Source organism: Eptesicus fuscus, chromosome 3 (assembly GCF_027574615.1).
Source record: "Eptesicus fuscus isolate TK198812 chromosome 3, DD_ASM_mEF_20220401, whole genome shotgun sequence".
NCBI lineage: Eukaryota > Metazoa > Chordata > Mammalia > Chiroptera > Vespertilionidae > Eptesicus > Eptesicus fuscus.
In genome coordinates, this window is record NC_072475.1 from 33,562,184 (window position 1) to 33,585,851 (window position 23,668).

The window sequence follows — 23,668 nt, forward strand, 5'->3', positions numbered from 1 at the left end:
CCTATTATACGCATGTTACTTCGTTTCATGTTGTCCCGAAGCTCCCTTAGGCTTTCCTCCTGCTTTTTAATTTTTTTCTCCAATTGCTGTTGAGATTGAGCTTGTTTCTGTACCTGATCTTCTAACTCACTAATTCGGTCCTCTGCTTCTTGTAGTCTACTGTTGAAACTTTCCATGGTGTTTTTGATTGTAGCTATATCACTTTTCATTTCTTCCTGATTCTTGCATAAGTTGTTGATTTTCTCATCCATCCGATGTATAAATTCCACGACCATTACTCTAAACTCCTTTTCGGTCATGTTGCAAGCTTCAGTTTCACTGATTTCCTTTCTTGGCGACTCCACATTTTCTTTCCTCTGTGAGTTATTTCGTTTCCCCATTCTGGCTATCACCAGAAAGCTCAAGCTTCCGTTTGCGTGGACCTGGGCCGTGTGCTGTGGGGACTTCACTCCACCCGAGTTTCACTGAAGTGCTCTGACACTAGGACGTGTGGCTGCCTTTGGTTGGTGGGAACCAGACTTGCCCAGGGTCAGTGTCCCCAGTGTTCCGTGTGGTCTCGTGTGCACACTTAGATTCAGGGACCCTGTCTGCACCACACTGTTGGTATGTGCCGAAAATGAGATCCTTAGCAAGTGCCAGGAGTCAGAGTTTCCCTTTGTCTGCACCAGGACTAGAGTGTCAGAGTCTCTGTTGCCTTGTGCGGTTTCTCGTTGAGACTCAGGGTCCCTATGTGTGCATGCACCAACAATTGGGGTCACTGGCTCTTAGTGTGAATGCGCTGTGAGTCAGGGATCCCAGGCAGCTGTGTCCGGCGTGCCAAATTCCCTGAAGTGGAGCTGCGACCTGTGTGTGCTCTCTCTACTGAGCCAAACCGGCTAGGGCGCACACTCTTGATTTCCTGAAGGTGAGCTGGCTCCGTGCACTCTCCCGGAGTCCCGGAAGGGGGGCGGAGTCTGTCCTGCGCGCCAAATTCCCCCAAGGGAAAGCCCCTCTGTGCAAGCACTAAGATTCCCTGAAGGGAGAGCTGTGACCCGCAAGCCAAATTCCCCCAAATTCTCCGAAGGGGTGCCCTCTGTGCGCACTGACAGATTTCCCCAACAGGGAGCTGATTCTCTCCTGTGCGCTCTCGCGCGCGCGCCAAATTCCCTGAGGGGGAGCGAGTCCCTGCGCAAAGCTCTGCGGCTTGGGAGAGAGGCGGATCTATCAGTTAAAATGGTGCTGTCTGCGCGCCTGCAGGGAGGGGGTAGGCTCTTTGACTCACGGAATTCTGCCGGGACGTCTGGATTCTTGTTGTTTGTTGGTCTGAAGCTGTGACAGCAGTTCTCTGTCCCCAGTGGCTGCAGGGTCCTGGTTTGTGTCAGAAGCCAGGATCCGAGTCTCAGGCAGCTCTGTTTCTCAAGATGGCGTGGTCTCCGCGTCCGCAACAGCCGCGGAGATGTGTCCGCTTTGTGCGCGGGGCTCCGCTGTCTAGGACTGCCCGGTTAGGCAGCCCCTTGGAAGACGTGCAGAATCTAACTGACCCTACCTCACGCACACACCACACACGTCTACACTCTCCTCTATGGGTTCCTCACTCACACTCTCTCTCTCCCTACCTTCCTGCCGGTCGCCATCTTTTTCTCCTCTGAGAGCCCTTTAACCATGTTTTGAGTGTAGCCACTATGTCTCACTTTCATCCTCACTCTATTCCCATCATTTGCCATACAACAGTTGATTTTATTTTTAAAAATTTCTTTAGCCTTTTAAGCTGTTATTTTCACTTTAAATATATGCTGTTTTTATGTTATAAAGTTAGATCCTCTTTTAATAGTATAGATATCTATGAACACCTCGTGTTCACTAAAACATTATTTTGTGATATTTGGCATCAGTTCAATAACAGAAATTAATTTTAAGGGGAAAATGTAGTATAGTTTATGCCATGAATTTAGTCAAGAAAGAAGACTAACGTTTTTGTTGAAGAAGGGATATTATGAGGAGGAAATAATGGCTTTTGATTCTGACAGAAGTACCCATACCAAACTGACTCTGCTTTTTGTACCTATATCCAGAAACTAACTGACTCACCTTGAAAGTCAAGATGAAATAAAACAACACATGATCCACATGACTAGCAGTTTTGTTCTGACTTTCCAGCATTCTGAAACTCTCTTTTAAATTAATTCACCAAACACTAAATGAACCCAGCACTTGCTGAAAAACAAAAATAAAAACAAAAACACAACAGAAACGATTGCTCTACAGCTTTGCTAAGATATTAAAAAATCAGTTTTAAATGACCTACATTAAAAGAAAAATATTTTTAAGTGCTACTATTCAAATACGTTCATAAATATTTATAGATATTTTTTCTAATAACCAAATTATTTAAGAGTATTTAGAAATAAAAATATTGCTGTTTATCACACACTAGAGGCCCGGTGCATGAAATTTGTGCACTCAGGGGTGGGGAATCCCTCAGCCCAGCCTGTGCTCTCTCGCAGTCCGGGAGCCCTCTGGGGATGTAGGACTCATGGCTTAGGCCTGCTCCCCATGGGAAGCGGGCCTAAGCTGTCAGTAGGACATCCTTAGGGCTGCTGCGGAGTTGGGAGAGGCTCCCACCACTGCGGCTATGCTTATCAGCTGTGAGCCGGGCTTCTGGCTGAGTGGCGCTCCCCCTGTGGGAGTGCACTGACCACGATGGGGCAGCTCCTGCATTGAGCGGGATCGGGCCCAAACCGGCTCTCTGACATTCCCCAGATTGTGAGAGGGCGCAGGCCATGCCGAGGGACCCCACCGGGGCACGATCAGGGTTGGGGAGCGATGCGGGAAGTTGGCCAGCCAGGGAGGAACTGCAGGAGGGCTTCAGGGCCTGTCTGGCCCATCTCGCTAAGTCCCAATCGGCTGGACCCCAGAAGCAAGCTAACCTACTAGTCGGAGTGTCTGGCCCCTGGTGGTTAGTGCATGTCATAGCGGTTGAGCGGCCTTAGCATATCATTAGCATATTACGCTTTGATTGGTTGACTGGCCGACTGGACACTCAGCATATAAGGCTTTTATTATATAGGATTTTCTGTTTGCTCCAGTTAGTGGCTCCCATTCTTTGTCAGATAATGCATGGAACACATAGATGTTCTGTAATATTTTTTTAATAACTCTGAATGTTTTATCACTAATGACCCATCTCATAATTTGGGCACCTTTTGCTATATGCAAGCCAAATGGGGATGATTCTATACTTGTGTCCAGGAGAGTTGATTTCTAGGTATGGTTTAATTATGCATCCCATTGATATTATAAGGTATCTACTGGTTATTATCTCTTTGTGACCCCATCTCACCCAGATCCATGTTCTGTTCTTTTCTGCCTTGTTCTATGCCCTAGAAGGCTGATCTTGACCTCTATGAATTGCATTTACCTAGGTTTCTTTAATAGCTGCTTTTGTTTAAATCCCATAGATGCCAGTCAATGGCAGGAGAATGGGGGTTAGTAGGAGAGCTTGGGTTATTACCCATCTCCCTATTTTTTCCCTCCATGGGTCATGGTTTCCAGCAGTGACTGCATCCTTCCATGACCATCACCCTTGCTGTGTGTTCCCTTGTTCATGCCCCAGCTCTAATGTATTCCAGTAACACTGGTAGCTTTGTTTTTCTTGTCCCAGGCCAAGAATATCTTCCTTCAGCTGGTATTCTCTGGGTGATGCAATATTCCTTATTAGTTCCCTTCACCCTGCTCACATCTCTGTTAATTATCTTTTATTAAAATCCCCCGAGTTGCACTCTGATTCTTGCATGATTGGGACACAGTAAGATACACCACACAACGTATTTGATAGTCAAAATTCCATTCTTGGATATAGAAATAAGATAGGAAAGCTAAAGCCGATATTTAAGACATGATATGCTTGGAAAGTATTTACATTCAAAATAGCTTGACTATTGCTCCTTCTGCTTCTCTGCTTTCTCTGTTACTGCAACCAGCTCCTCAGCGACTAGCCTTACCTCCCACCCCAATGCCACTGTGCCTACTGTGCTAATAGCTACTGCCTTCACCTTCACTCCTACTGCCCAGACCCATCACTTACATTGATCAGAGCCATTTCAGGTGGGATGAGGGAAGATGAGGCTTTTATAGGAACACTAGAGGCCCGGTGCACGAAATTCGTGCACGGAGGGGGGTTGTCCCTCAGCCTAGCCTGTACCCTCTCCAATCTGGGACCCCTCAAGGGATATCTGACTGCCCTCAGGGATGTCTGATGGGCAGTCGGACATCCCTCTCACAATCCAGGACTGCTGGCTCCCAACTGCTTGCCTGCCTGCCTTCCTGATTGCCCCTAACCGCTTCTGCCTGCCAGCCTGATCACCCCCTAACCACTCTGCTGTCAGCCTGTTTGCCCCCAACTTCCTTCCTCTGCCGGCCTGGTCACCCCAACTGCCCTCTCCTGCAGGGTTGACCACCTCCAACTGCCCTCCCTTGCAGGCCTGGTCCTTCTCAACTGCCCTCCCTTGCAGGCCAGGTGCCTCCCAACTGCCCTCTCCTGCTGGCCATCTTGTGGTGGCCATCTTGTTTCCACATGGGGGCAGGATCTTTGACCACATGGGGGCAGCTATATTGTGTGTTGCAGTGATGATCAATCTGCATAGTACCCTTTTATTAGATAGGATAGAGGCCTGGTACAGGGGTGGGGGCCAGCTGGTTTGCCCTGAAGGGTGTCCCTGATCAGGGTGGGGTTCCCTTGGGGCGGGGGCGGCCTGAGCAAGGGGCCTGTGGTGGTTTGCAGGCGGGCCACGCCCCCTGGCAATGCAAGCAGAGGCCCTGGTATCTGGAATTTATTTTCCTTCTACAACTGAAACTTTGTAGCCTGGAGCAGAGCCAAGCCTGGGGCTCTCTCTGAGGCCCGAAGCCATTTGTGTTGGGGTTATAATGGAAACTTTGTTGCCTTAAGCGGGTGGGCCCGGCCAGGGTGTGCGGAAAGCTTTGCTTCCCCTGTTGCCGCCGGCAACCCTGGCCTGCCCTCTCAAGCTCCATTCTGCTGCCATTTGTTTGAATTTGTTTACCTTCTGTAATTGAAACTTTGTAGCTTGAGTGGAGGCTTAGGCCTGGCAAGGGAAGGTGGAAAGCTTGGCTTCCTCTGTTACCTAGGAAACCTTGCTCTCTGTGGCTGTAGCCATCTTGGTTTGGGTTAATTTGCATACTCGCTCTGATTGGGTGGTGGGCGTGGCTTGTGGGTGTGTCGGAGGTATGGTCAATTTGCATATTTGTCTATTATTAGATTAGATCAGTAAAAGACAGTTAAAGCTGAAATAAAACATGCATTGGAAGGTATCCAGCATTCCTCCTACTACAGAACTTTGATAGATATGATGCTTCTAATCCCAGTTGTGCTCCTTGGTACTTAGTTTGTAGCTGGCTTTCCCTGCTCTGACCTGACTCCTTATTTAGCTTTTTTGGACTCTCCTCTCATTTGGTCATGATGTCTTTAAATAGCAACCCCCCAGGCTATAACATGCCAAGTATCATGCAGGAGCTACCACCTTCGGCTCCTCCAGTGCTGTTCCTGCCACCATCACTGTTGGCTTGGCCTCTGCTAATGCCTGTAATTGGATCGCCACCACCCACTCCCCTTCACACCCCGCTCCACACACACTTGGACAGCCCTTTCACTGCTTCTTGGCCGTCCATCTGTGCCTTCTTCTCCTCCTCTTCCTCCTCCTCCTCGACTCTGTTTCCAAACTAAAACCCTATTCATTTGTCAATAGAGAAAATCTTATATTTTGGATGAGTACATATTCTTTGCAATAAAGTTTCTATAGCAGAAATCCAATTCCCTGGTTAAGATAACAATAGAGTTTAAATAAGATATAAACTGAGTCTTATATTGCCTTTTTTATTAAAACTATATAAAGAAAAAATGGCAGAAATTAAGGAGAAAAAAGTTAAGTAGACCTGCCAACATTTTTCAGAAATATTTCCTTAAATTCTGGGCTATACCACAGGTGCTAGGATCACAGATCTATGATGCAGTCTTTCCTAAAACTGTATTATATGAAGCTCTTATTTTTTAAATTAACATACTCCTGATATCTGTTAATAAGTAGGCATCATTGAGAAAAGCTTTTACTTGTATTTATTGTTTTATTTTCAAACTAGAGGCCCGGTGCATGAAATTCGTGCACGGGGGGGGGGGTCCCTTCAGCCTAGCCTGGACACTCTCCAATCCGGGACCCCTCAGGGGATGTCCAAAACAGGCAATTGGACATCCCTCTCACAATCCAGGACCACTGGCTCCTAACTGCTCACCTGCCTGCCTGCCTGATTGCCCCTAACTGCCCCCTGCTGCCAGCCTGATCACCCCTAACCGCCTCTGCCTGCCAGCCTGATCGCCCCTAACTGCCCCCCGTGCTGGCCTGGTCACCCCCAACTGCCCCCTTCTGCCACCCTGGTCACCCCTAACTTCCCTCCCCCCTTGCTGGCCTGGTCGTACCTTAGTGCCCCTCCCTCCCCGCCAGCCTGGTCACCCCCAACTGCCCCCCTCTGCCGGTCTGGTCACACCTCACTGGCCCCATCTGCCGGCCTGGTCACCCCTCATTGCCCCTCCCCCCCACACCAGCCTGGTCACCCCACACAGCCTGCTCGTCCCTTGCTAATCCCCCTGCCGGCCTTGTCGCCCCACACAGCCTGCTGTTCAGTTGTTACTATGAGGGCGTCATGACCACTTTGCATATTACCCTTTTATTAGTATAGATTTTAAGATTATAATATTTAAGAAAGTCATGGACAAACTATAGAAGATTTAGAGAGCATTAAAAATGACTCAACAGTTTTAAAATAAGACCTCTGAAGAAAGCTTAAAAGGAATTAGAATTATTCAGTGGAGAGAAAAAAATGAAGGTGCTTTGTCTTCCAGATTGGGGGGCAGTTAATGGATCTTGAATGTTTCTTTTTCTTCCTTGAATGTAAGAAGCGGGATCAGTTGTACATGTTAGTAAGGAATGTAAAAAACTGAATATTTTTAGAATTCTCTTTTCTGAAGTTCTTAAAAAATAGACTTGGAAAAATTTTTCAGCATTTACAAATCATATTCAGTAGAAACAGAGATATTGTTTTTCTAAAATTTCCTTGGTCAAAGATGCTTGGGAAAATGTTGCATATTATGTTCCCTTCTTAGGTACTAGCAATATACATTAGCATGTTGCAGGCTCTAAGAATTGGACAGAAAAGAACTTGCTGAAGTAGGTTTAATGCTTAGCCAACAAAGCTTATTTGCACAAGGGGAGAATTATTTCTCTCATAGCACACATCACATTCTTTAGTTTCCTCTTGACAACTGTTTAGGAAACACTGGTTTAAAGCCTGGAGAATGAATTCCTACACCTGTTGAGGTTCACTGCTGACTTCTAAGATTACATTAAGAAATAGTTGTGAATTTGTGGAATTTAATCCAAAGGATGAATGGGAGTTAAATAAGAAATATGTAGAAAACTATACAAAGGAGTTACCTTGAAATTGAGTAAAATGCTTTATGCTTCTATCTGCATGAACTTTGTGTACCAGGATGGAGAACACAAGGGGAAAATATGTTAGGTTCACATATTAGGGAAGACGAAGTTTATTTTATGCTGTTAAGAGCACCTCCAAAATAATGTGTATGAAGTGCTAAATCTATTAACCCCCAGGCCATGATGTAAATGTCTGGATATCTTTTGCATTACATATTCTAATTTCAGTATTTTGTGTTTTGTTGTTGTTGTTAATCTCACCTGAAGATATTTTTTTTCCATTGGTTTTTAGGGAGAGTAGAAGAGAAAAGGAAAGACAGAAAGGAATATCAATGTGAGAGAAACACATCAATTGGTTGCCTCCTGCATGAGCCCTGACCAGGGCCCAGGCTGGGGAGGAGCCTGCAACCAAAGTACATGCCCTTGACCAAAATCGAACCCAGGATCCTTCAGTCTACAGGCCGATGCTCTATCCAGTGAGCCAAACTGGCTAGGGCTAATTTCAGTATTTTGAAATAAACCTCAAGAAGTATTTATTATAAAAAGTTGAGGTGCATATAAGCCCTTTTAACTTCAAAACCATGACACTTGCATTCAAATTATGTAAAAATATGTGAAAACAGCAATTAAATTTAGAGGAATGAACGTGTCCTGGTAGGTTGGAAAATGCCAACAATATTTGGGAGCTTAATTCTGTTACCCAATTTCCTCCACGCAATGACTTATGTTGAATATATTATCAATTTACTCTTGATTTTAAAATCATTAAATATTGAAAATTGTAATGCTATAAAGAACTAGAAAGGATTTTGAATGAATGAATGAATGAGTGAATGAAGAGTATTGAGTTGTATTTAAAATGTGTTGAATGGTTATTATTTCCCTTTGAAATACTAATCCTATTTCCCATCTAATTCTTTCTAATTATTTTCATTCTAGGGTTAATTTGGTTTAGTCCCTCTTTTGAAAAAAAAAAAAAAAAAGAAGAAGATAATATTTCTCTTGTATTCAATGAAGATACTGTATAATATTCAAAGTATCTAATATATTCCCCAAAGAAGGAGAGACTAATTTTTGTAACTTTACTTTGTTACCACATAAATGACTGTACAGATATCTTTGTTAAAGGGTTTATATTTTACTTGTTTTCTTATATTTTCAGTAATTAATGAATCTTAACATTAGACTAGAAACAACTATAAAATATTATTTTCATGACTATATTAAAACTTTAAAAAAGTACAAACAGTATGGAGTTTCCTCAAAAAATTAAATATGGAACTGCCATTTGACCCAGTGATTGCACTTCTGGGAATCCTACCTAATAAAAGATTAATATGCAAATAGACCATACCTTTGCTACACCCACCAGCCACGCCCACCAGCCAATCATAGTGAGTATGCAAATAAACCCAACCAAGATGGCTACAGCCACAGAGAGCAAGGTTTCCCAGGCAACAGAGGAAGCCAAGCTTTCCGCCTGCCCTTGTTGGCCTAAGCCTCCACTCAAGGCTACAAAGTTTCAATTATAGAAGGTAAACAAATCCAAACAGAAATGGCAGCAGCCACAGAGCTGGAGAGAGCAGGCCAGGGTTTCCCCCGGCAACGGAGGAAGCCAAGCTTTCCACCTGCCCTGGCTGGCCTAGGCCTCCACTCCAGGCTACAAAGTTTCAATTATAGAAGGTGAATTAACCCCAACAGAAATGGCTGCCGGCCATGGAGTGAGCAGGAGGCTTGGCTCTGCTCCAGGCTACAAAGTTTTAATTGTAGAAGGTAAATAAATTCCAGATATCAGGGCCTCCACTTGGGTAGCCAGGGGGCGTGGCTGGCCTGCAAACCACCACAGGCCCCTCACTCAGGCCACCGCATGCCCCAAGGGAACCTCCATCCTGATCCGGGACACCCTTCAGGGCAAACCAGCTGGCCCCCACCCCTGCACCAGGCCTCTATACTATCTAATAAAAGAGTAATATGCAGATTGACCATCACTCCAACACACAATATGGGTGCCCCCATGTGGACACAAGATGGCCACCACAAGATGGCCAGCAGGGGAGGGCAGTTGGGAGGCACCAGGCCTGCAAGGGAGGGCAGTTGAGAGGGACCAGGCCTGCAAGGGAGGGAAGTTGGAGGCGATCAACCCTGCAGGTGAGGGCAGTTAGGGGTGGCCAGGCCGGCAGAGGCGGGAAGTTGGGGGCAAACAGGCTGGCAGGGGAGCAGTTAGGCATCAATCAGGCTGGCAGGAGAGTGGTTAGGGGGTGATCAGGCTGGCAGGCAGAAGCGGTTAGGGGCAATCAGGAAGGCAGGCAGGCAGAGCAGTTGGGAGCCAGCAGTACTGGATTGTGAGAGGGATGTCCTAGCTATGATCTGGAAACAGCCCAAATGCCCATCAGTAGATGAGTGGATAAAAAGTTGTGGTATGTTTACACCATGGAATATTATGCATGAGTTAAAAAGAATGATCCTTACCCTTTGAGACAGCATGGAGGGACATGAAGAGTAATATGCTAAGCAAAATAAACCAGTTAGAGAAAGGCAAGTATCATATGATCTCACTCGTATGTGTATTCTAAAGAACAAAATAAACTGATGAACAAAATAGATCCAGAAACATAGATGCATGGAACAGGCTGCCAAATCTCAGAGGGAAGGCGGCGGTGGGTGGGTGAGTGGGAAGAGATTAACCAAAGAACCTGTATGCATATATGCATAAGCCATGGACATAGACCCTAGAGTGGTGAAGGCCTGGGATGGGGGGACGGGTGCATGATGGAGGAGATCAATAGGGGAAAAACGGGACCATCTGTAATACTTTCAACAATAAAGATTTAATAAAAAAGAACCTGAAAAAAATTAAATTCTTTTTTTAAAGGATTTTTAAAAATATATATTTTATCGATTTTTTTACAGAGAGGTAGAGAGAGGGATAGAGAGTTAGAAACATCGATCAGAGAGAAACATCGATCAGCTGCCTCTCGCACACCCCCCACTGGGGATGTGCCCGCAACCAAGGTACATGCCCTTGACCAGAATCGAACCTGGGACCCTTGGGTCCGCAGGCCGACGCTCTATCCACTGAGCCAAACGGTTTTGGCTAAATTCTTTTTGAAAGGTGCTTAACTCATTCTATTAAAGTTTTGCAAGATTTCATGATAAACACTGGGAGACAATATTTCCTATGGTTTCTGAATTAAAAGATATTAATAAACTGTTTACTATTAATAGTAGTTAGGTATAAATCTTTTAAAACTTACACTTTGCCTGATTAATATAGTATGACTTTGTCTAACTACTATATATATATATTTTCCTTAACTATTAACAAAATATAATACAACTTTATTAATCTATATAACCACTGTAGAAGGAATGGCAGAGAGGTTTGAAGCCAATTGGTGTAATAAAGCATTTGTACTACTACTAATCTTTCTCAGGGAGGCAATTAGCTGTATATTTTAAAGTGGAAACACAAGACTTAAAATTGAATGCCAAATTTTTATTTTTTCCTTTGATAACATATATATTCATAAAAGGATAACTTAAAGACTTTGTGACTAAATTATTATTATTATTATTATTTTTGGAAATGTACTTTACTCCTGATACTGTTTTACACAATGTCATCAATTATTTTTATGTTGACTTGAGATCATCTAAAAAAATTGTTTCCTAAATATGAAAACATTTAATGAGAAGGAAGAAACGGGTAAACAACATATAGTTGTATTTGCATTATGGATAAGATTTGGCCGCAGATCTCTATAGATCACATGGTTGTCTATGTAGAACCACTATATATTTGCTGGCCCACAGCAGGTCTGTTAAATTTCCTTTCAGCCCTCATATTTGGATATTTAATTCCCAACTTCCAGTAATACTACTTTTCTGGCAACTTATGAATTTTCATCCCTTTAGGAGGAAAAAAGTGTAAATAATACTGTGAAGCTGGAATTTTTTTCTAGAGAATGATTTCATTGTATTTTCTCAGTAGAAAGACTATTATGCAAGTTAAACCCATAAACATTAAGTACTGAATATTGTAATGCTATAAAGAACTAGAAGGGATCAAGTTCTTTCAAGGTAATGCAATTTTGAAATAGATCATTTATATCCACTTACAGTTATTTATTGACAGCAACCCACTCTGTAAATCATCACTTACTTAACTGATCAGTGAACACACTTTTTTTTTTTGGGGGGGGTGTTAATAAGCTATATATGATTATATTGACACTATGGAATTATTTACTCATAATTTATGTTCCACTCTATTTTTGGTGATATCTAGATATAATTTTAGCATGAAAAAATCTGCAAAAAATACAGTTTAAAAGTATAGCACAGCACAACCAGTGTGGCTGAGTGGTTGAGCATTGACCCATGAACTAGGAGGTCAGGGTTCAATTACTGGTCAGGGCACAAGCCTGGGTTGTAGGCTCAGTGGGGGCTGGGAGGCTGGAGGCGGGTGTGCAGGAGGCAGCTGATCAATGATTCTTTCTCATCATTGATATTTCTATCCCTCTCTCCTTCTCCCTTCCTCTCTGTAATAAATAAAAACATTTTTTTAAAAAGTATAGCACATACTGAGCACTTTTTAAAAATTTTGGCAATGTTACTAAGTAAATTCTAAGGTTATGGAAATTCAGAATTATAGCCTTGTTCATAAAACTCTGATTTCCAACATCTTTTCCAAAAGTTCAATGTCTGCTTTTTTAAGGTTATAATAAAATCTATTTCATATTTGATACTATGCTGTATGCCTAGATAAAGTGATTGATGTATCTCTGTGGCTACCTGTCTGTGTAGCAGGAGAGCAGGTAATGCTGCTCATCATAATGGATAGGCTCTAATATCCATAAAGTAGAAGATAAAACTTAGGCTTCTGCCTGGATTAAATGAGCCACTCCTGTAATTTCATGCAAGTTTGGTATACATTTATTCCACATTTACTTCTGCCATTCTCTTCTTTCAAGTTGACAAGGTAACTTTTGCATAGTTGATTGATTACCTAGGTATTGCCACTGTTACTTTTAAGTACAAATGTGTAGAATTTGGCCTTTAAAAACTGCCTGCCCTGATTCTTATCATTTTGTAAAAGTAAAATCAACAGCCCAAAATATCTATTTTATATTTTACTTTATTCCATTTGGCTGCCTTGAAGAAAATGGGTAATAATCAAAAAGGTTAAAATTTGATAATGTTTTTATCATATTAATTTCTATACTTCCTGGTTTCAGAGGCTAGATGGTCACAACTATGCACTGCAGGATAATCCTGAATAATTAATCCATTTCTCATGTGTATACATATATACAGGGTGTCCCCAAAAATGTATGTACACTTTAATAATAGCTGATAGCTCAATTTTGAAAATGTGTTTTAATAAACACCGCCTTTATAATTATTCAAAGTGTGTGTATACACTTTTTGCACACCCTACATTATATTTTATGGCTCTTTAAAATTATAAAAATATTTTCTTTGTTGTTTTGCTCTGCTCCAGAAAATAACACTATAAAGAAACACATAACAAACCAACTCATGTGAAGGACTATCATGTTTTCCTGTCTATCAGTGCTTTTCTTTAGCTGATATTATGATAGAATGATCTATTCCATCGGTATGACATTCCCAGGTTAATTAAGGCTTAATTCCCAGTCTCAAAACAACTCTTCAAGGAAGGCATACATGTTTCATCTAACAGAAGCAAAACCTGAGACATGGAGAGATTAGGTAATTGGCCAATGAACACACAGCTAGTAAATGGCTGAACTGACACCAATTGTGAGCTTGTTGCCCTTCCCATGTGGTGAGCTCAGTTGTTGCCCTCCACACCAATACACTAAAGCTTTTAGTACCTGCTGAGGTATGTTGGACAGTTTTCTTCCACACTAAATGGCTTCAGGTTGCTAAACCTTTGGAGCCATTGTCCTTTTTATAGATCAACGGCCTTCTTCCCCATTCTCGGTTGACTCCACTAGGGTTTATTTTCTTTGTGCTTGCACCAGCACAGCTGAGCACTGTTGGAGGAAATCAGAAAACAGGAAAGTTTGGGAACACTTTAAATTCCCACTGACCAACTACAGCTGAGCCCTCAGCATAGCCTAGCAATTGTATTTGCCTTCTCTGGTCTCCTTTTGTGTAATGCGGATTTCAGAACTTCTCTATCTTCAGCAGACATTTGATTACCCACCTGGCCCCTGACTGTGAGCTGATGACTCCTCATTCTGCTTTTCAGAGAAAAGAAAACCTATCAGAAATTCTGTCAACTTTCTTGGCAGTATTCATTGTACTTATTGCTGCATTAAAATGCAAGTCAATTGTGTTAAGTCCTTAAAATATGTAAATTTTATTCTGCACATTGTATGTATAGATATGGACAAGGCAAACTTGTTTCCTGGCCTCATGGAGTTATCATTCTGTGGTAGAGACCGACAGTAAAGTTTTATAAAACTTGATATAAATGATAATTAAAAAATAAGTTCCTTCCTGGAAAAAAGCAGGTGGTGTGAAATAGTGACTGGGGTGGGAGAAGGCAGTGTTTACAAGGGTGGCAAGGAAAGATGCTCTTTGAGAAGCCATATGGCACAGACTGAGATCCAGCTACACCACTTATTGGCCGGGTAACCTTGAGCAAGGTGCTTAAATTCTCTGTTTCTGAGTTTCCTCATTTGTAAAGTCAGAGCCTTACCAGGAGTTTTCTAATAGGGTCAATGTGAAGATTAAATATCCTATCTAATAATAGACAAACATGCAAATTGACCGCACCTTCGCTACACCCAAGCCACGCCCACCAACCAATCAGGATGAGTATGCAAATTACCCCAACAAAGATGGCGGCTAATTTGCATATCAAGACAGCGTCAAAAGAAGCCAAGAGCTGCAGAAGGGAGTAAAGCTTCAAAGAAGCAAGCAAGCCGGGGGGTGGGGGGGGGGAGGAGAAGGGAGGAGCGAAGTCAGGGCTGGGGGCGAAGGGAAAAGCAGGCGGGCTGGCGGAGAAGGCGGGGCAGGCGACAAGGGCGGAGTGGAGGCGGGGCCGGGGGAGAAGGGAAAAGCAGGCGGGCTGGTAGAGAAGGCGGGGCGGGCGACAAGGGAGGAGCGGAGGCGGGGTAGAGTGCAGCAGGAAATCCTATTGCAGGATTTTTCCTGCAACGGGAACGCTAGTATGTAATGTTTTAGAATAGTGCCTGGATTATAGGAAATGTTCAGTGTAACTATTGAATCTATCAAAGATCAATTGTCATACTTAAAAGAGTTCATCTGAAGAGAGTTTAAGTAAGGGGCCATTTACAGAGCTGTAGGCTTAGCTAAGGAAACCAGCGAGAGATCGAAAACCACCCAGGTAATAACAACACTGGGAAGACAAAACTACCTTTAAGCCTAAAAGGACAAAGAGAATGAATGGTGTTATTTACCAGAACTAGGTGGGAGGGAGCAGTAGCCAAGAGCTGGGGTCATAGAGAAACTTGGCCACTGTCGATTCACCATTCAGTCTTCTAGTTCTGCTTATTATCAGGCCACAGCCAGAATTCAGGGATAAGGGAGTTTAGGGCAGGGCAGTCAGTGGAGGTCATCCTTCCTAGGCACAGAGCAAGAAAGCAAAGGTGGAAAATAAATTGAGGAAGACAGTAGGCAATCAGCTATCATCATTATCACCACCACCATCATCCTTGTCATTATTATTGATATTTGAGTTGAGAAATCAGCCATTCAGGGATCAGGGGAATAGTACTAGGAAGAGAAGAACAAGTGTCAGTGCCCTGAAGCAGGGCTGCTGCGTGTGATTGTGCAGATTTTGTAGTACACAATTCTAGGGGCTAGTATTCATGGAGGCTCTGTTCCCAAAGCAGATGGATGAGAGTGGTCTGAATAAAATAAATAAAGAACATCGAGGGAGAGGTGCAACTGGAGAGATAGGCAGGCAGGGCCAGGACCTCAAGGTTCTTATAGGTCAGTGGTCGGCAAACTGCGGCTCGCGAGCCACATGCGGCTCATGAGCCGAGGTTTGCCGCTCTGTTGACTAATGAGTTTGCCGACCACTGGGATAGGGGCTTAATCACAAGGAACAACAACAGCCTGTAATTATTGGAATCGAGAGTCTATAGGTCAAGCTAAGGAGTTTGAATTGTATTTTACACAATAGAAAGGCCCTTGAGGCTTTAAATGAGACAGAGTCTTGATCAGATCTCTATTTATAAAAGACAACTTTGGGTGCTACCTGGAGATTGAAAACTAGTCTCAGAGCTGATGGTGGCTGAGTCTAGAGTGGAGGCAATGGAGACAGAAGTGAACTGAATCTGGATATATGGGAAGTATAGCCAATAATGCTTTTTGATTGGTTCAATATGAGGGTAGTAAGGGATGATGTAAAAAGAGGAATCAAGGATGATTCTAGGTCTTTGGTGTAAGCAACTAATGGGTTGAGATTGGCATTTACCAAGAGTTAAAGCCTAAAAATAGAAGAAATAAAGTATTTTGCATGTGTGTTGGGGGTGGAGGGCAGTGGGTGGCAAGTAGTAATTGCATAATCAAGAATTCTGACATATGAGGCAAACCAGTAGACATATTAAGGACATACTCTAGCAGTCAGTGGTGAATTATGGCTTAAAATAAACATTTAGGAGTCATCAGCATATTGATGGTATTTAGAGCTATGGAAAGTATATCTAAAGAAGAGGATTGAGGACTGAGCTCCTGGGTCATTCTCAATATTGAGAGATCCAACAAGGGCATATATAGTGTTACAGAAGACCGGAGAAGAACCAAGCAACGCTTAGAGAGATGGAGTTACACTTTATTATTACGCGCGAGAGAAACTGTATTTCAAATTCCGGCCCCAACATAGAGGAACTTTCCCTATTTATATGTTTTTACCTTCTTTGTCTCCCAAATATGGGGTGTTTCCAGCCCCCTTTGCAAGTTCTTAAAGAGCCCTATGTGCTGGGGCTTTGAGACCTCAACCAAAGGCTTGGCCTGGCGCCAGCCCTGATAACTTCGTCTGGGGAAGTTTTATGACCTCTCTGGAGTGGTCTTATTTTTCTTATTATTTAAGCAAGCAAGCATTCACAGAAGCCAAAATAGCAGGGTTAAAATTTCAAACAGCAGTTTTTATATAAGATGGATACTTCAATAGAACAGGAGAATAAGAAGAAACTAACAGTGAGGTAGGAGGGAAACCAGGAGTTTTTATGACATGAATGTAAAGAAAAAGAATATGTACTAAGAAGGAGGGAGTGATATCCTGTGTCCCTGGAAGTTAGACATCCTACCTCCTTTCAGTCTCAGGAAGCTTAACCTAAAGATGATTTTTTTCCTCTTTTATATCATTTATCTCCTTCTCTGTATTGTATCCTTCCAATAGTCACCTGAATACTCTAAAATATTTTCTCTTAAAAAATAAAAACCAAACCAAACCAAAAGAAAAAACACACAAATCTCTCTCTAAACTCCAGTTCCAGCAATTTTCCTATCCCTCAATGTTTCACTCACTTTGAAGAGCAGTCTTTAAATCACCCAAGCAATTAAAAAAATATATATGTGTATATATATATATATGTATATATGTATATTAAAAATATATATGTGTATATATACATATATAAATATAAATATAAATATATATATATATATATATATATATATATATATATATATATATATTTGATTTCAGAGAAGAACGGAGAGGGAGAGAAAGATAGAAACATCAATAATGAGAATCATTGATTGGCTGCCTCCTGCATGCCCCCTACTGGAGATTGAGCCCACAACCTGGCCATGTGCCTTGACCATGAACCTCTGAGCCATGCCAGCCAGGCCACCCAAGCAATTTTTAATCTACTTATTGAGTTGTGATTCTTTTGATAGCAAGTTGCTAAATGCCCAGCTAAAAGTAATGTTAAAATGAGTATTTATTTTTCTATGTAAGAAAAGTGCTGCATGTTTAACAATTCAGAGATGTTGATGCTTTGTGATTTTCTGACTTTCTCTCATGGTTAAAAAGTAGCTGCAGCAGTTCTAAAGATACTTCCTCACACAGATCATGTTTTTATCTCTCACTCTTTTACATTTTATTGAGGAAGAAAAATATTTCAAGAAATCAACAGCAGAGATCACTCAGGTTTCACTGGCCAATACAGAAACATTCTGTAGCTGCAAGAGAGGCTACTAAAGCAAAGCTCTAGCATCTTTAGCCTCAGTTGTGAGAGATTGGCTCTGTCAAGAAGCAGAAACCAAAAAAGACAATGGCTGTTGGATAGTCTATAGAATGCTGCCTGCCACACTACTATGTTATTGCTTCTGCCAGATCCTGCCACCAAATAGCTCTCTTATAATTTTGTGAATAATAGTTATATTGTGGTTTTTAGTTTAATTTCACTTGACTTTATTTCTTTTTGAAAAAAGGCTTTTTGCTTGGATTCAGGGACACTATGCTTTTCTGGGGTCCTTCCTTATATATCTATTTATTCTAATGGCTTCCCATTGTTCTTAGGATAGATCCAAATCCCTATCCTAACCTACTAACCTATGCATTTTTCATGGCTAGATCCCCTGCCATTCCAACTCTGCCAAACACCGCATTATCCTATGATCTCTGCCCTCCAGCCACAAGTATTTGCTTTCAGACAGCTGAACTGTGTGCCCTGTGCCTTAGTGACTTCCTGCATGATGTTCAGCTTTTTCCCCCTTGAAGTTCTTCCCATCCCTTTACTTAGTTTATGCCTGTCTATCTTCCAATTTTAATTCAAAAGTCATTTCATTAGGGAAGTATTTTATAGTTTCCTCCACCTGACTTGCCCCTCTCTTTCAATCTTATAGTTTCCCTGTACTTTTCCTTTGTTGCATTCATTAATTAAAAAAAAAAAACCCCACAAAACTATTGATTTCAGAGAGAGGAAGGGAGAGAGAGAGAGAGAAACAAAACCATCAATGATGATAATCATTGATTGGCTGCTTCTTGCATGTCCCCTACTGGGGATTGAGCCTGCAACTCAGGCATGTGCTCTGTCCAGGAATTGAACTGTGACCTCCTGGTTCATGGATTGATGCTCAACCACTGAGCCACACCAGCTGGGCGCATTCATTAATTTGTATATTTATTAGATTACCAATGAATGCCTGTCTCCTCCACTAAACTACTTGATCTTATAGTAGTATCTTAATATTCAGCTCATTGCTTAACTCAGTTAATTAAAATGTAGTTGTTTAATGAGTGAATGAATTTCAATGTCTTCAATTAGTCACACCCACAATTATAATTTTCTATTTTTGCTTTGCTGGGGATTAAACAAATCTCCAAATCCTTCAGATGTGTGTGTTTGTGTGTGTGCATGCACACATGTGCATGTGTGGAAGTCATAGAAAATAGTCTTGGAAAGAATCTCTGAAAACCCTCTTGAAACTAATACACAAATTCTGTGACATTATTTGCTCAATCAGAGGCCTCACATGCTAATTTTCTGGTTCTTTAATTTGTTATGGTAAGTAGAGATTGACAAATACGTGGCTTCTAGATGAATGGGTCAATACTTAATTTCTTATTGAAAATAAAATAATGGGAAATTATGGAAGACTTTTTTGTGCTCACTTTTTTTCTAATAACAAATAATCTGAAGAAATTAATGTCTGATTGCACTTAAAGAAGAAAAATAAAACTATTACTGTAACTGTACTTATGATAATTTTATGCTCTAAGTATAAACCATAAACAGATCCTTCTCAAGAGAGTCCTTGCAATAGGTTTGACTGAGAGGCAAGTTCTAAATAATTTGGATTTAAACACTATAATAGCACTTTTTGTAAGCATGTCACATACATATTTTTAGTTTATTTAAAAAGAAATTATAACTATGAGCTTTATTTATAAACCTGTTATTCAGGGTTATTAGAGATTTTTGAGCTTTAATTTAAAATTAAAATATTAATGAGAATCAATTATTTTTCTAGGAAATGTGAATGAAAGTGGGCAATGCAGAATTATTTTTGTTGCAATGAGAATTCTTAGTACATATCCTAAACAATAATTTTTAAAATCAATATTTATTAACTAACATGTTAACACATATTTAGAGAGCTACTAATGTAGGTTAGGCACTGTGGTAATGAGAGTTGATTACAAATTTCAGAGTTGGAATATATATTTTTAAAAATCATGTAGGAATTTTTATGTGCTGTAATTGCTCTTTGGACAGTGTATTATAGGTTTTCTTAGTTATTTGTGAAATCCTAGTAAGCTAGCTAAACGCAGCCCACAAGAACAAAAGAAACTATTAAATTAAATGAGGCAACATTTTCATAACCAAGACAACCAACATGGCCTCCAGAATATTATACGCCTCGAGGAGGCTTAGTGTTTAGTTGGGGAGAGCAGAAATATATAAAATGATAAATAACTGGAATAGTAAAATGAAGCTATTTTCTGTCTCTATTGTTTTTCAAACACTGACATCCCTTCTTCCCGTAATAGTTCAACCAGCTTTGATTGAACTATTAAAGTGTTGGATGTTGTGACCCAAATATTACCTCAGAGCAAAAGAACTCAAGGCATATTTTATTGGCTTTTCCTGGGAACCAGCAGGGGTAGAAGTGCCATTCAGTAGGGTCAGCCATTGATTATTTGAATTATTTATATTGTTTTCCAAAAGTTATATGTTGTCTTTGCAGAATTTCTATTTCCCTGGCACAGACAAAAGTTGGATCTACAAAGAGTAAAGAAATTTTAATTTGGCTATAATCATTTCTTGGTATCTACATGACAATAAAAAGAGGTTTTTAGAAATAAATCTATCTTTAGGATTAGACATTGGTGCCAGGTGACTCTGATATACCCACGGTGTCAAGAATTGACTGGGAATTCTCTCTCTCCAGCCTTAAAGCCCAGTTCTGTCCATTCTGCAACCTTCTTAGAGTTAGGTTTGACAGGAACTTAGGCTGTTTCCTCAGAGACATCTAGACAGCATCTCACAGAAGAATGAATCAGAGAGAAAGACAGGAGTATGGAGAGACAGCAGTTTACTCTGGAAATTATTGAGTGCCAGGGAGGTCCATTACAAGAAAGTTAGATACATCTCTCAGTCAACTCCAAGCAATTAGCACCTATATGAGCTTTGATGTAAGGAAATCAATCAAACAGATTGAACTGTCTATGCATGGCTGAAATCCATGATTCTGAATTAAAAGGGTGGTAAAGTACCAAATTCAGTTAGAGCTTTTAGCGAGCACTTGGGGAATTTTACACTGTAGCTAACCATATGGTTATACAGTCCTCTTGGGTGTATGTAGACTCCTGAGTACACTTGTTCCTCCCACCTCATTTATTTCTATTTTCATTTTTTTTAGCCCTTGCATTAGTCAGACATTGTGCTGAGTTTTACGAGGACCACATCATTAATTCTCAAACGGAGAAGATTCTGTTATCATGACCATTATATAGTGATGCGGAAACTGAGGCTTAGAAAAGTGCCCACCTTTCCGCATAGCTCTATGTTATGTATGTGGTAGGCCTACATTACATATTTGAGGAAGAGAACAATCTCTCAAAAGTCAACATTGAGATCATTTTTAAATTTTCAAATTGGTTTTAGTGTTGTTTAATAAAAATTTGTGATTTGGTCCAGAAAAGAAACTAGAAAGATTCTCTTTCTATGTGATACTTTCTTAATACCTTGAGAATATACTGTAATATCCTATGAAAAATCTCCTTTGTTTGCTGTTCCTTCCTTCTCTTCACCCATTGTTTTATGTTGACTTTCTTACCACTTATTAGTTGTGTGAGTTTGCTCCGTGCCTCAATTCTTCACCTCTAAAATCAGTGTAAGAATAGTTTTCAGAAATAGAGCACATAAAGCATGCAAAGTTGTGCTCTCAGACTGTCAGTGGTGACAGGCCATTTTTGGAAGGACCATTTTCCTTAAGGAAAAGTTAAATGAAAAATCAAATGAAGTTTTGATGATTAGATTCCAAAGATGATATAACTATGTCAAATTTTTATAAATATTTCTCAAGGCTATTCATATTTCTCTACTTGTCTCATTGCAAACTGATAGGGAATAGTTCGCCAAATGGCAGTAGTCCACTGGCCCTGTTTTGAGTGACCTGATTTCAAGCCCCTAAAAGAGTAGTATCCCATTTATATTAAACTAGAAGCCCAATGCATGAAGATTTGTGCAGAATGGGCCTTCCTTTTCCTGGCTGCCAGCACCGCTTTTCCGCTCTGGCCCCGGAGCTGCCTCTTGCTGCTCTGGCCCCGCCTTCCCATGCTGCCCAGAGGCCCTGCCCCCAGCTGCTCAGCACCATCGTTGTTGGGTTAATTTGCATACTCACTCTTGATTGGCTGGTGGGTGTCAAGAAGGTACGGTCAGTTTGCATCTTTCTCTTTTATTAGTGTAGATGCTTAATAATTATTTGCTTTTCCAGTGAAAACAAGCAAGGTACTGGTGATACAATTAGAACTGTTCTTGCCCATTTAACTGCCTTTCAAGCTACTCTTTTTGTTGTTTATTTTTTTCCCTTAGGGTTTTGTTACTTCCTGTTTTCCTCAACACCTTTATTGCTCTTTCTAATTTGTATTAAATGTTCTTTAAAGTTTAACCCTTGGACTCCAGCCCCCCCCCCCCCTCTCTCTCTCTCTCTCTCATGCATTTCATTAGAAGATCACTTCTAAATCTAAGTCACCAAGCCCCTTCTCTCTGCTACTACCACATCCTCCCATGATTTTGTGTCTTCCCAGAGCCACTCTCTAGTTCAGATAATTCTGCCTCCAAGGTGACTTTAACCTTGCTGTTGCACTCCCAGATTAAGACAAAAGCCTTCTACTGCTCTCTCTACCATAAGATTTTTTTTTCTATTTCAAATTATTTTATATCCAGTGATTAGTATTCACCATTTTAATATCCCCTTTCTACTTCAAATGATTGCCATTCATTTGTTTTCTTTTTAAATTTTCACCAAGAGTTGCTAACTTAGTATTTCCAAGCAAACTCAAAAACAGATGTGTATTTTCTCTTGAGGGTTTTTTTTTTTTTTTAACTCCAGTGATAAGTCTTCTTCCTATCTATTCAGAATTCAAACTTAGTCCTTTCTTAGCTTCCTCTATCCATCTATCCATCATTCATCCCTCACATCTTCTGTGATTTTTTTATAATTCAGAGAGGCATGACCTCCATCTTGTCCTAATCCCTCCAAGACACTCTTTGCTCACATCTAGCTCTGTGAAGAAAACTGTTGTTCCCTAACCATGGTCTGAAGATCCTTGGAGAATGATAGAATTTTTGCATGTGATCTATGATTCTATAATTACCCCCAAACATCACTATTATTGACTATTCTGAATAATTAAAACTCCACTTTCATTAGTAAGGACCATCTTGCTTAAAAAGCATCAGTAGAACATCATTGATTCTAAATGATTTGAAAACAAATCAATACAAAATATAAATCCAAGTGTGCTTATTCCCAATTGCATTCAGAAGTTTTTACATACCATCTGTTCTCTTCCCTTGAAACACTCAATTTATCTCCACTTTTTTTCTCAGTTCTCTCTTCAGTACTAAATCTATTACTTTTGCTCACCTAGTCTTCTTGTGGTATTTTACATTGGGTACATTCATTTCCATATTCCAACCTTAATCAGACATGTTAACATTGCCTAGGATGTTGTCTTGTAGCTTTTCTGCCAGTTTAGAATTAATTTATTATTGTTATTATTGTTACCCTACACATCTTCATCATCATTGAATTGACATGACTCACTTCCTTTGAGAAACTATCTTGACTAACTTCAGGCAAAGGATATCAGTGCTTGATATCCTTTCATCTATGTATCTGTGTGTGCCCAGGATTTCTTCTAATAGATCAAACAAAACAACATATCACAACAGATTGAATGCAGAGAAATGACTAAGATATGGCAATCCAGATGTCTTAATTGAGCCCAGCATTAAAGACATTTGCAAAAGTGTAAACCAGCACTACTCTTCTCACTGATTTATTTTATTTTTGAAAATATCATTACTTTATATAAAATATATTGCTAATATTAATATGTAATGGATCCATTATTGTTTTTTGCAGATTAAATGTTTTAAATATACCTTTATGGTAAATATTTGTAGATATGACTTAAACATAGGAAAAAATCTTTGGAATACTCCATGGTTTTTAAGAGTCTAAAAGTTCAGAGACCAAAATTTTTG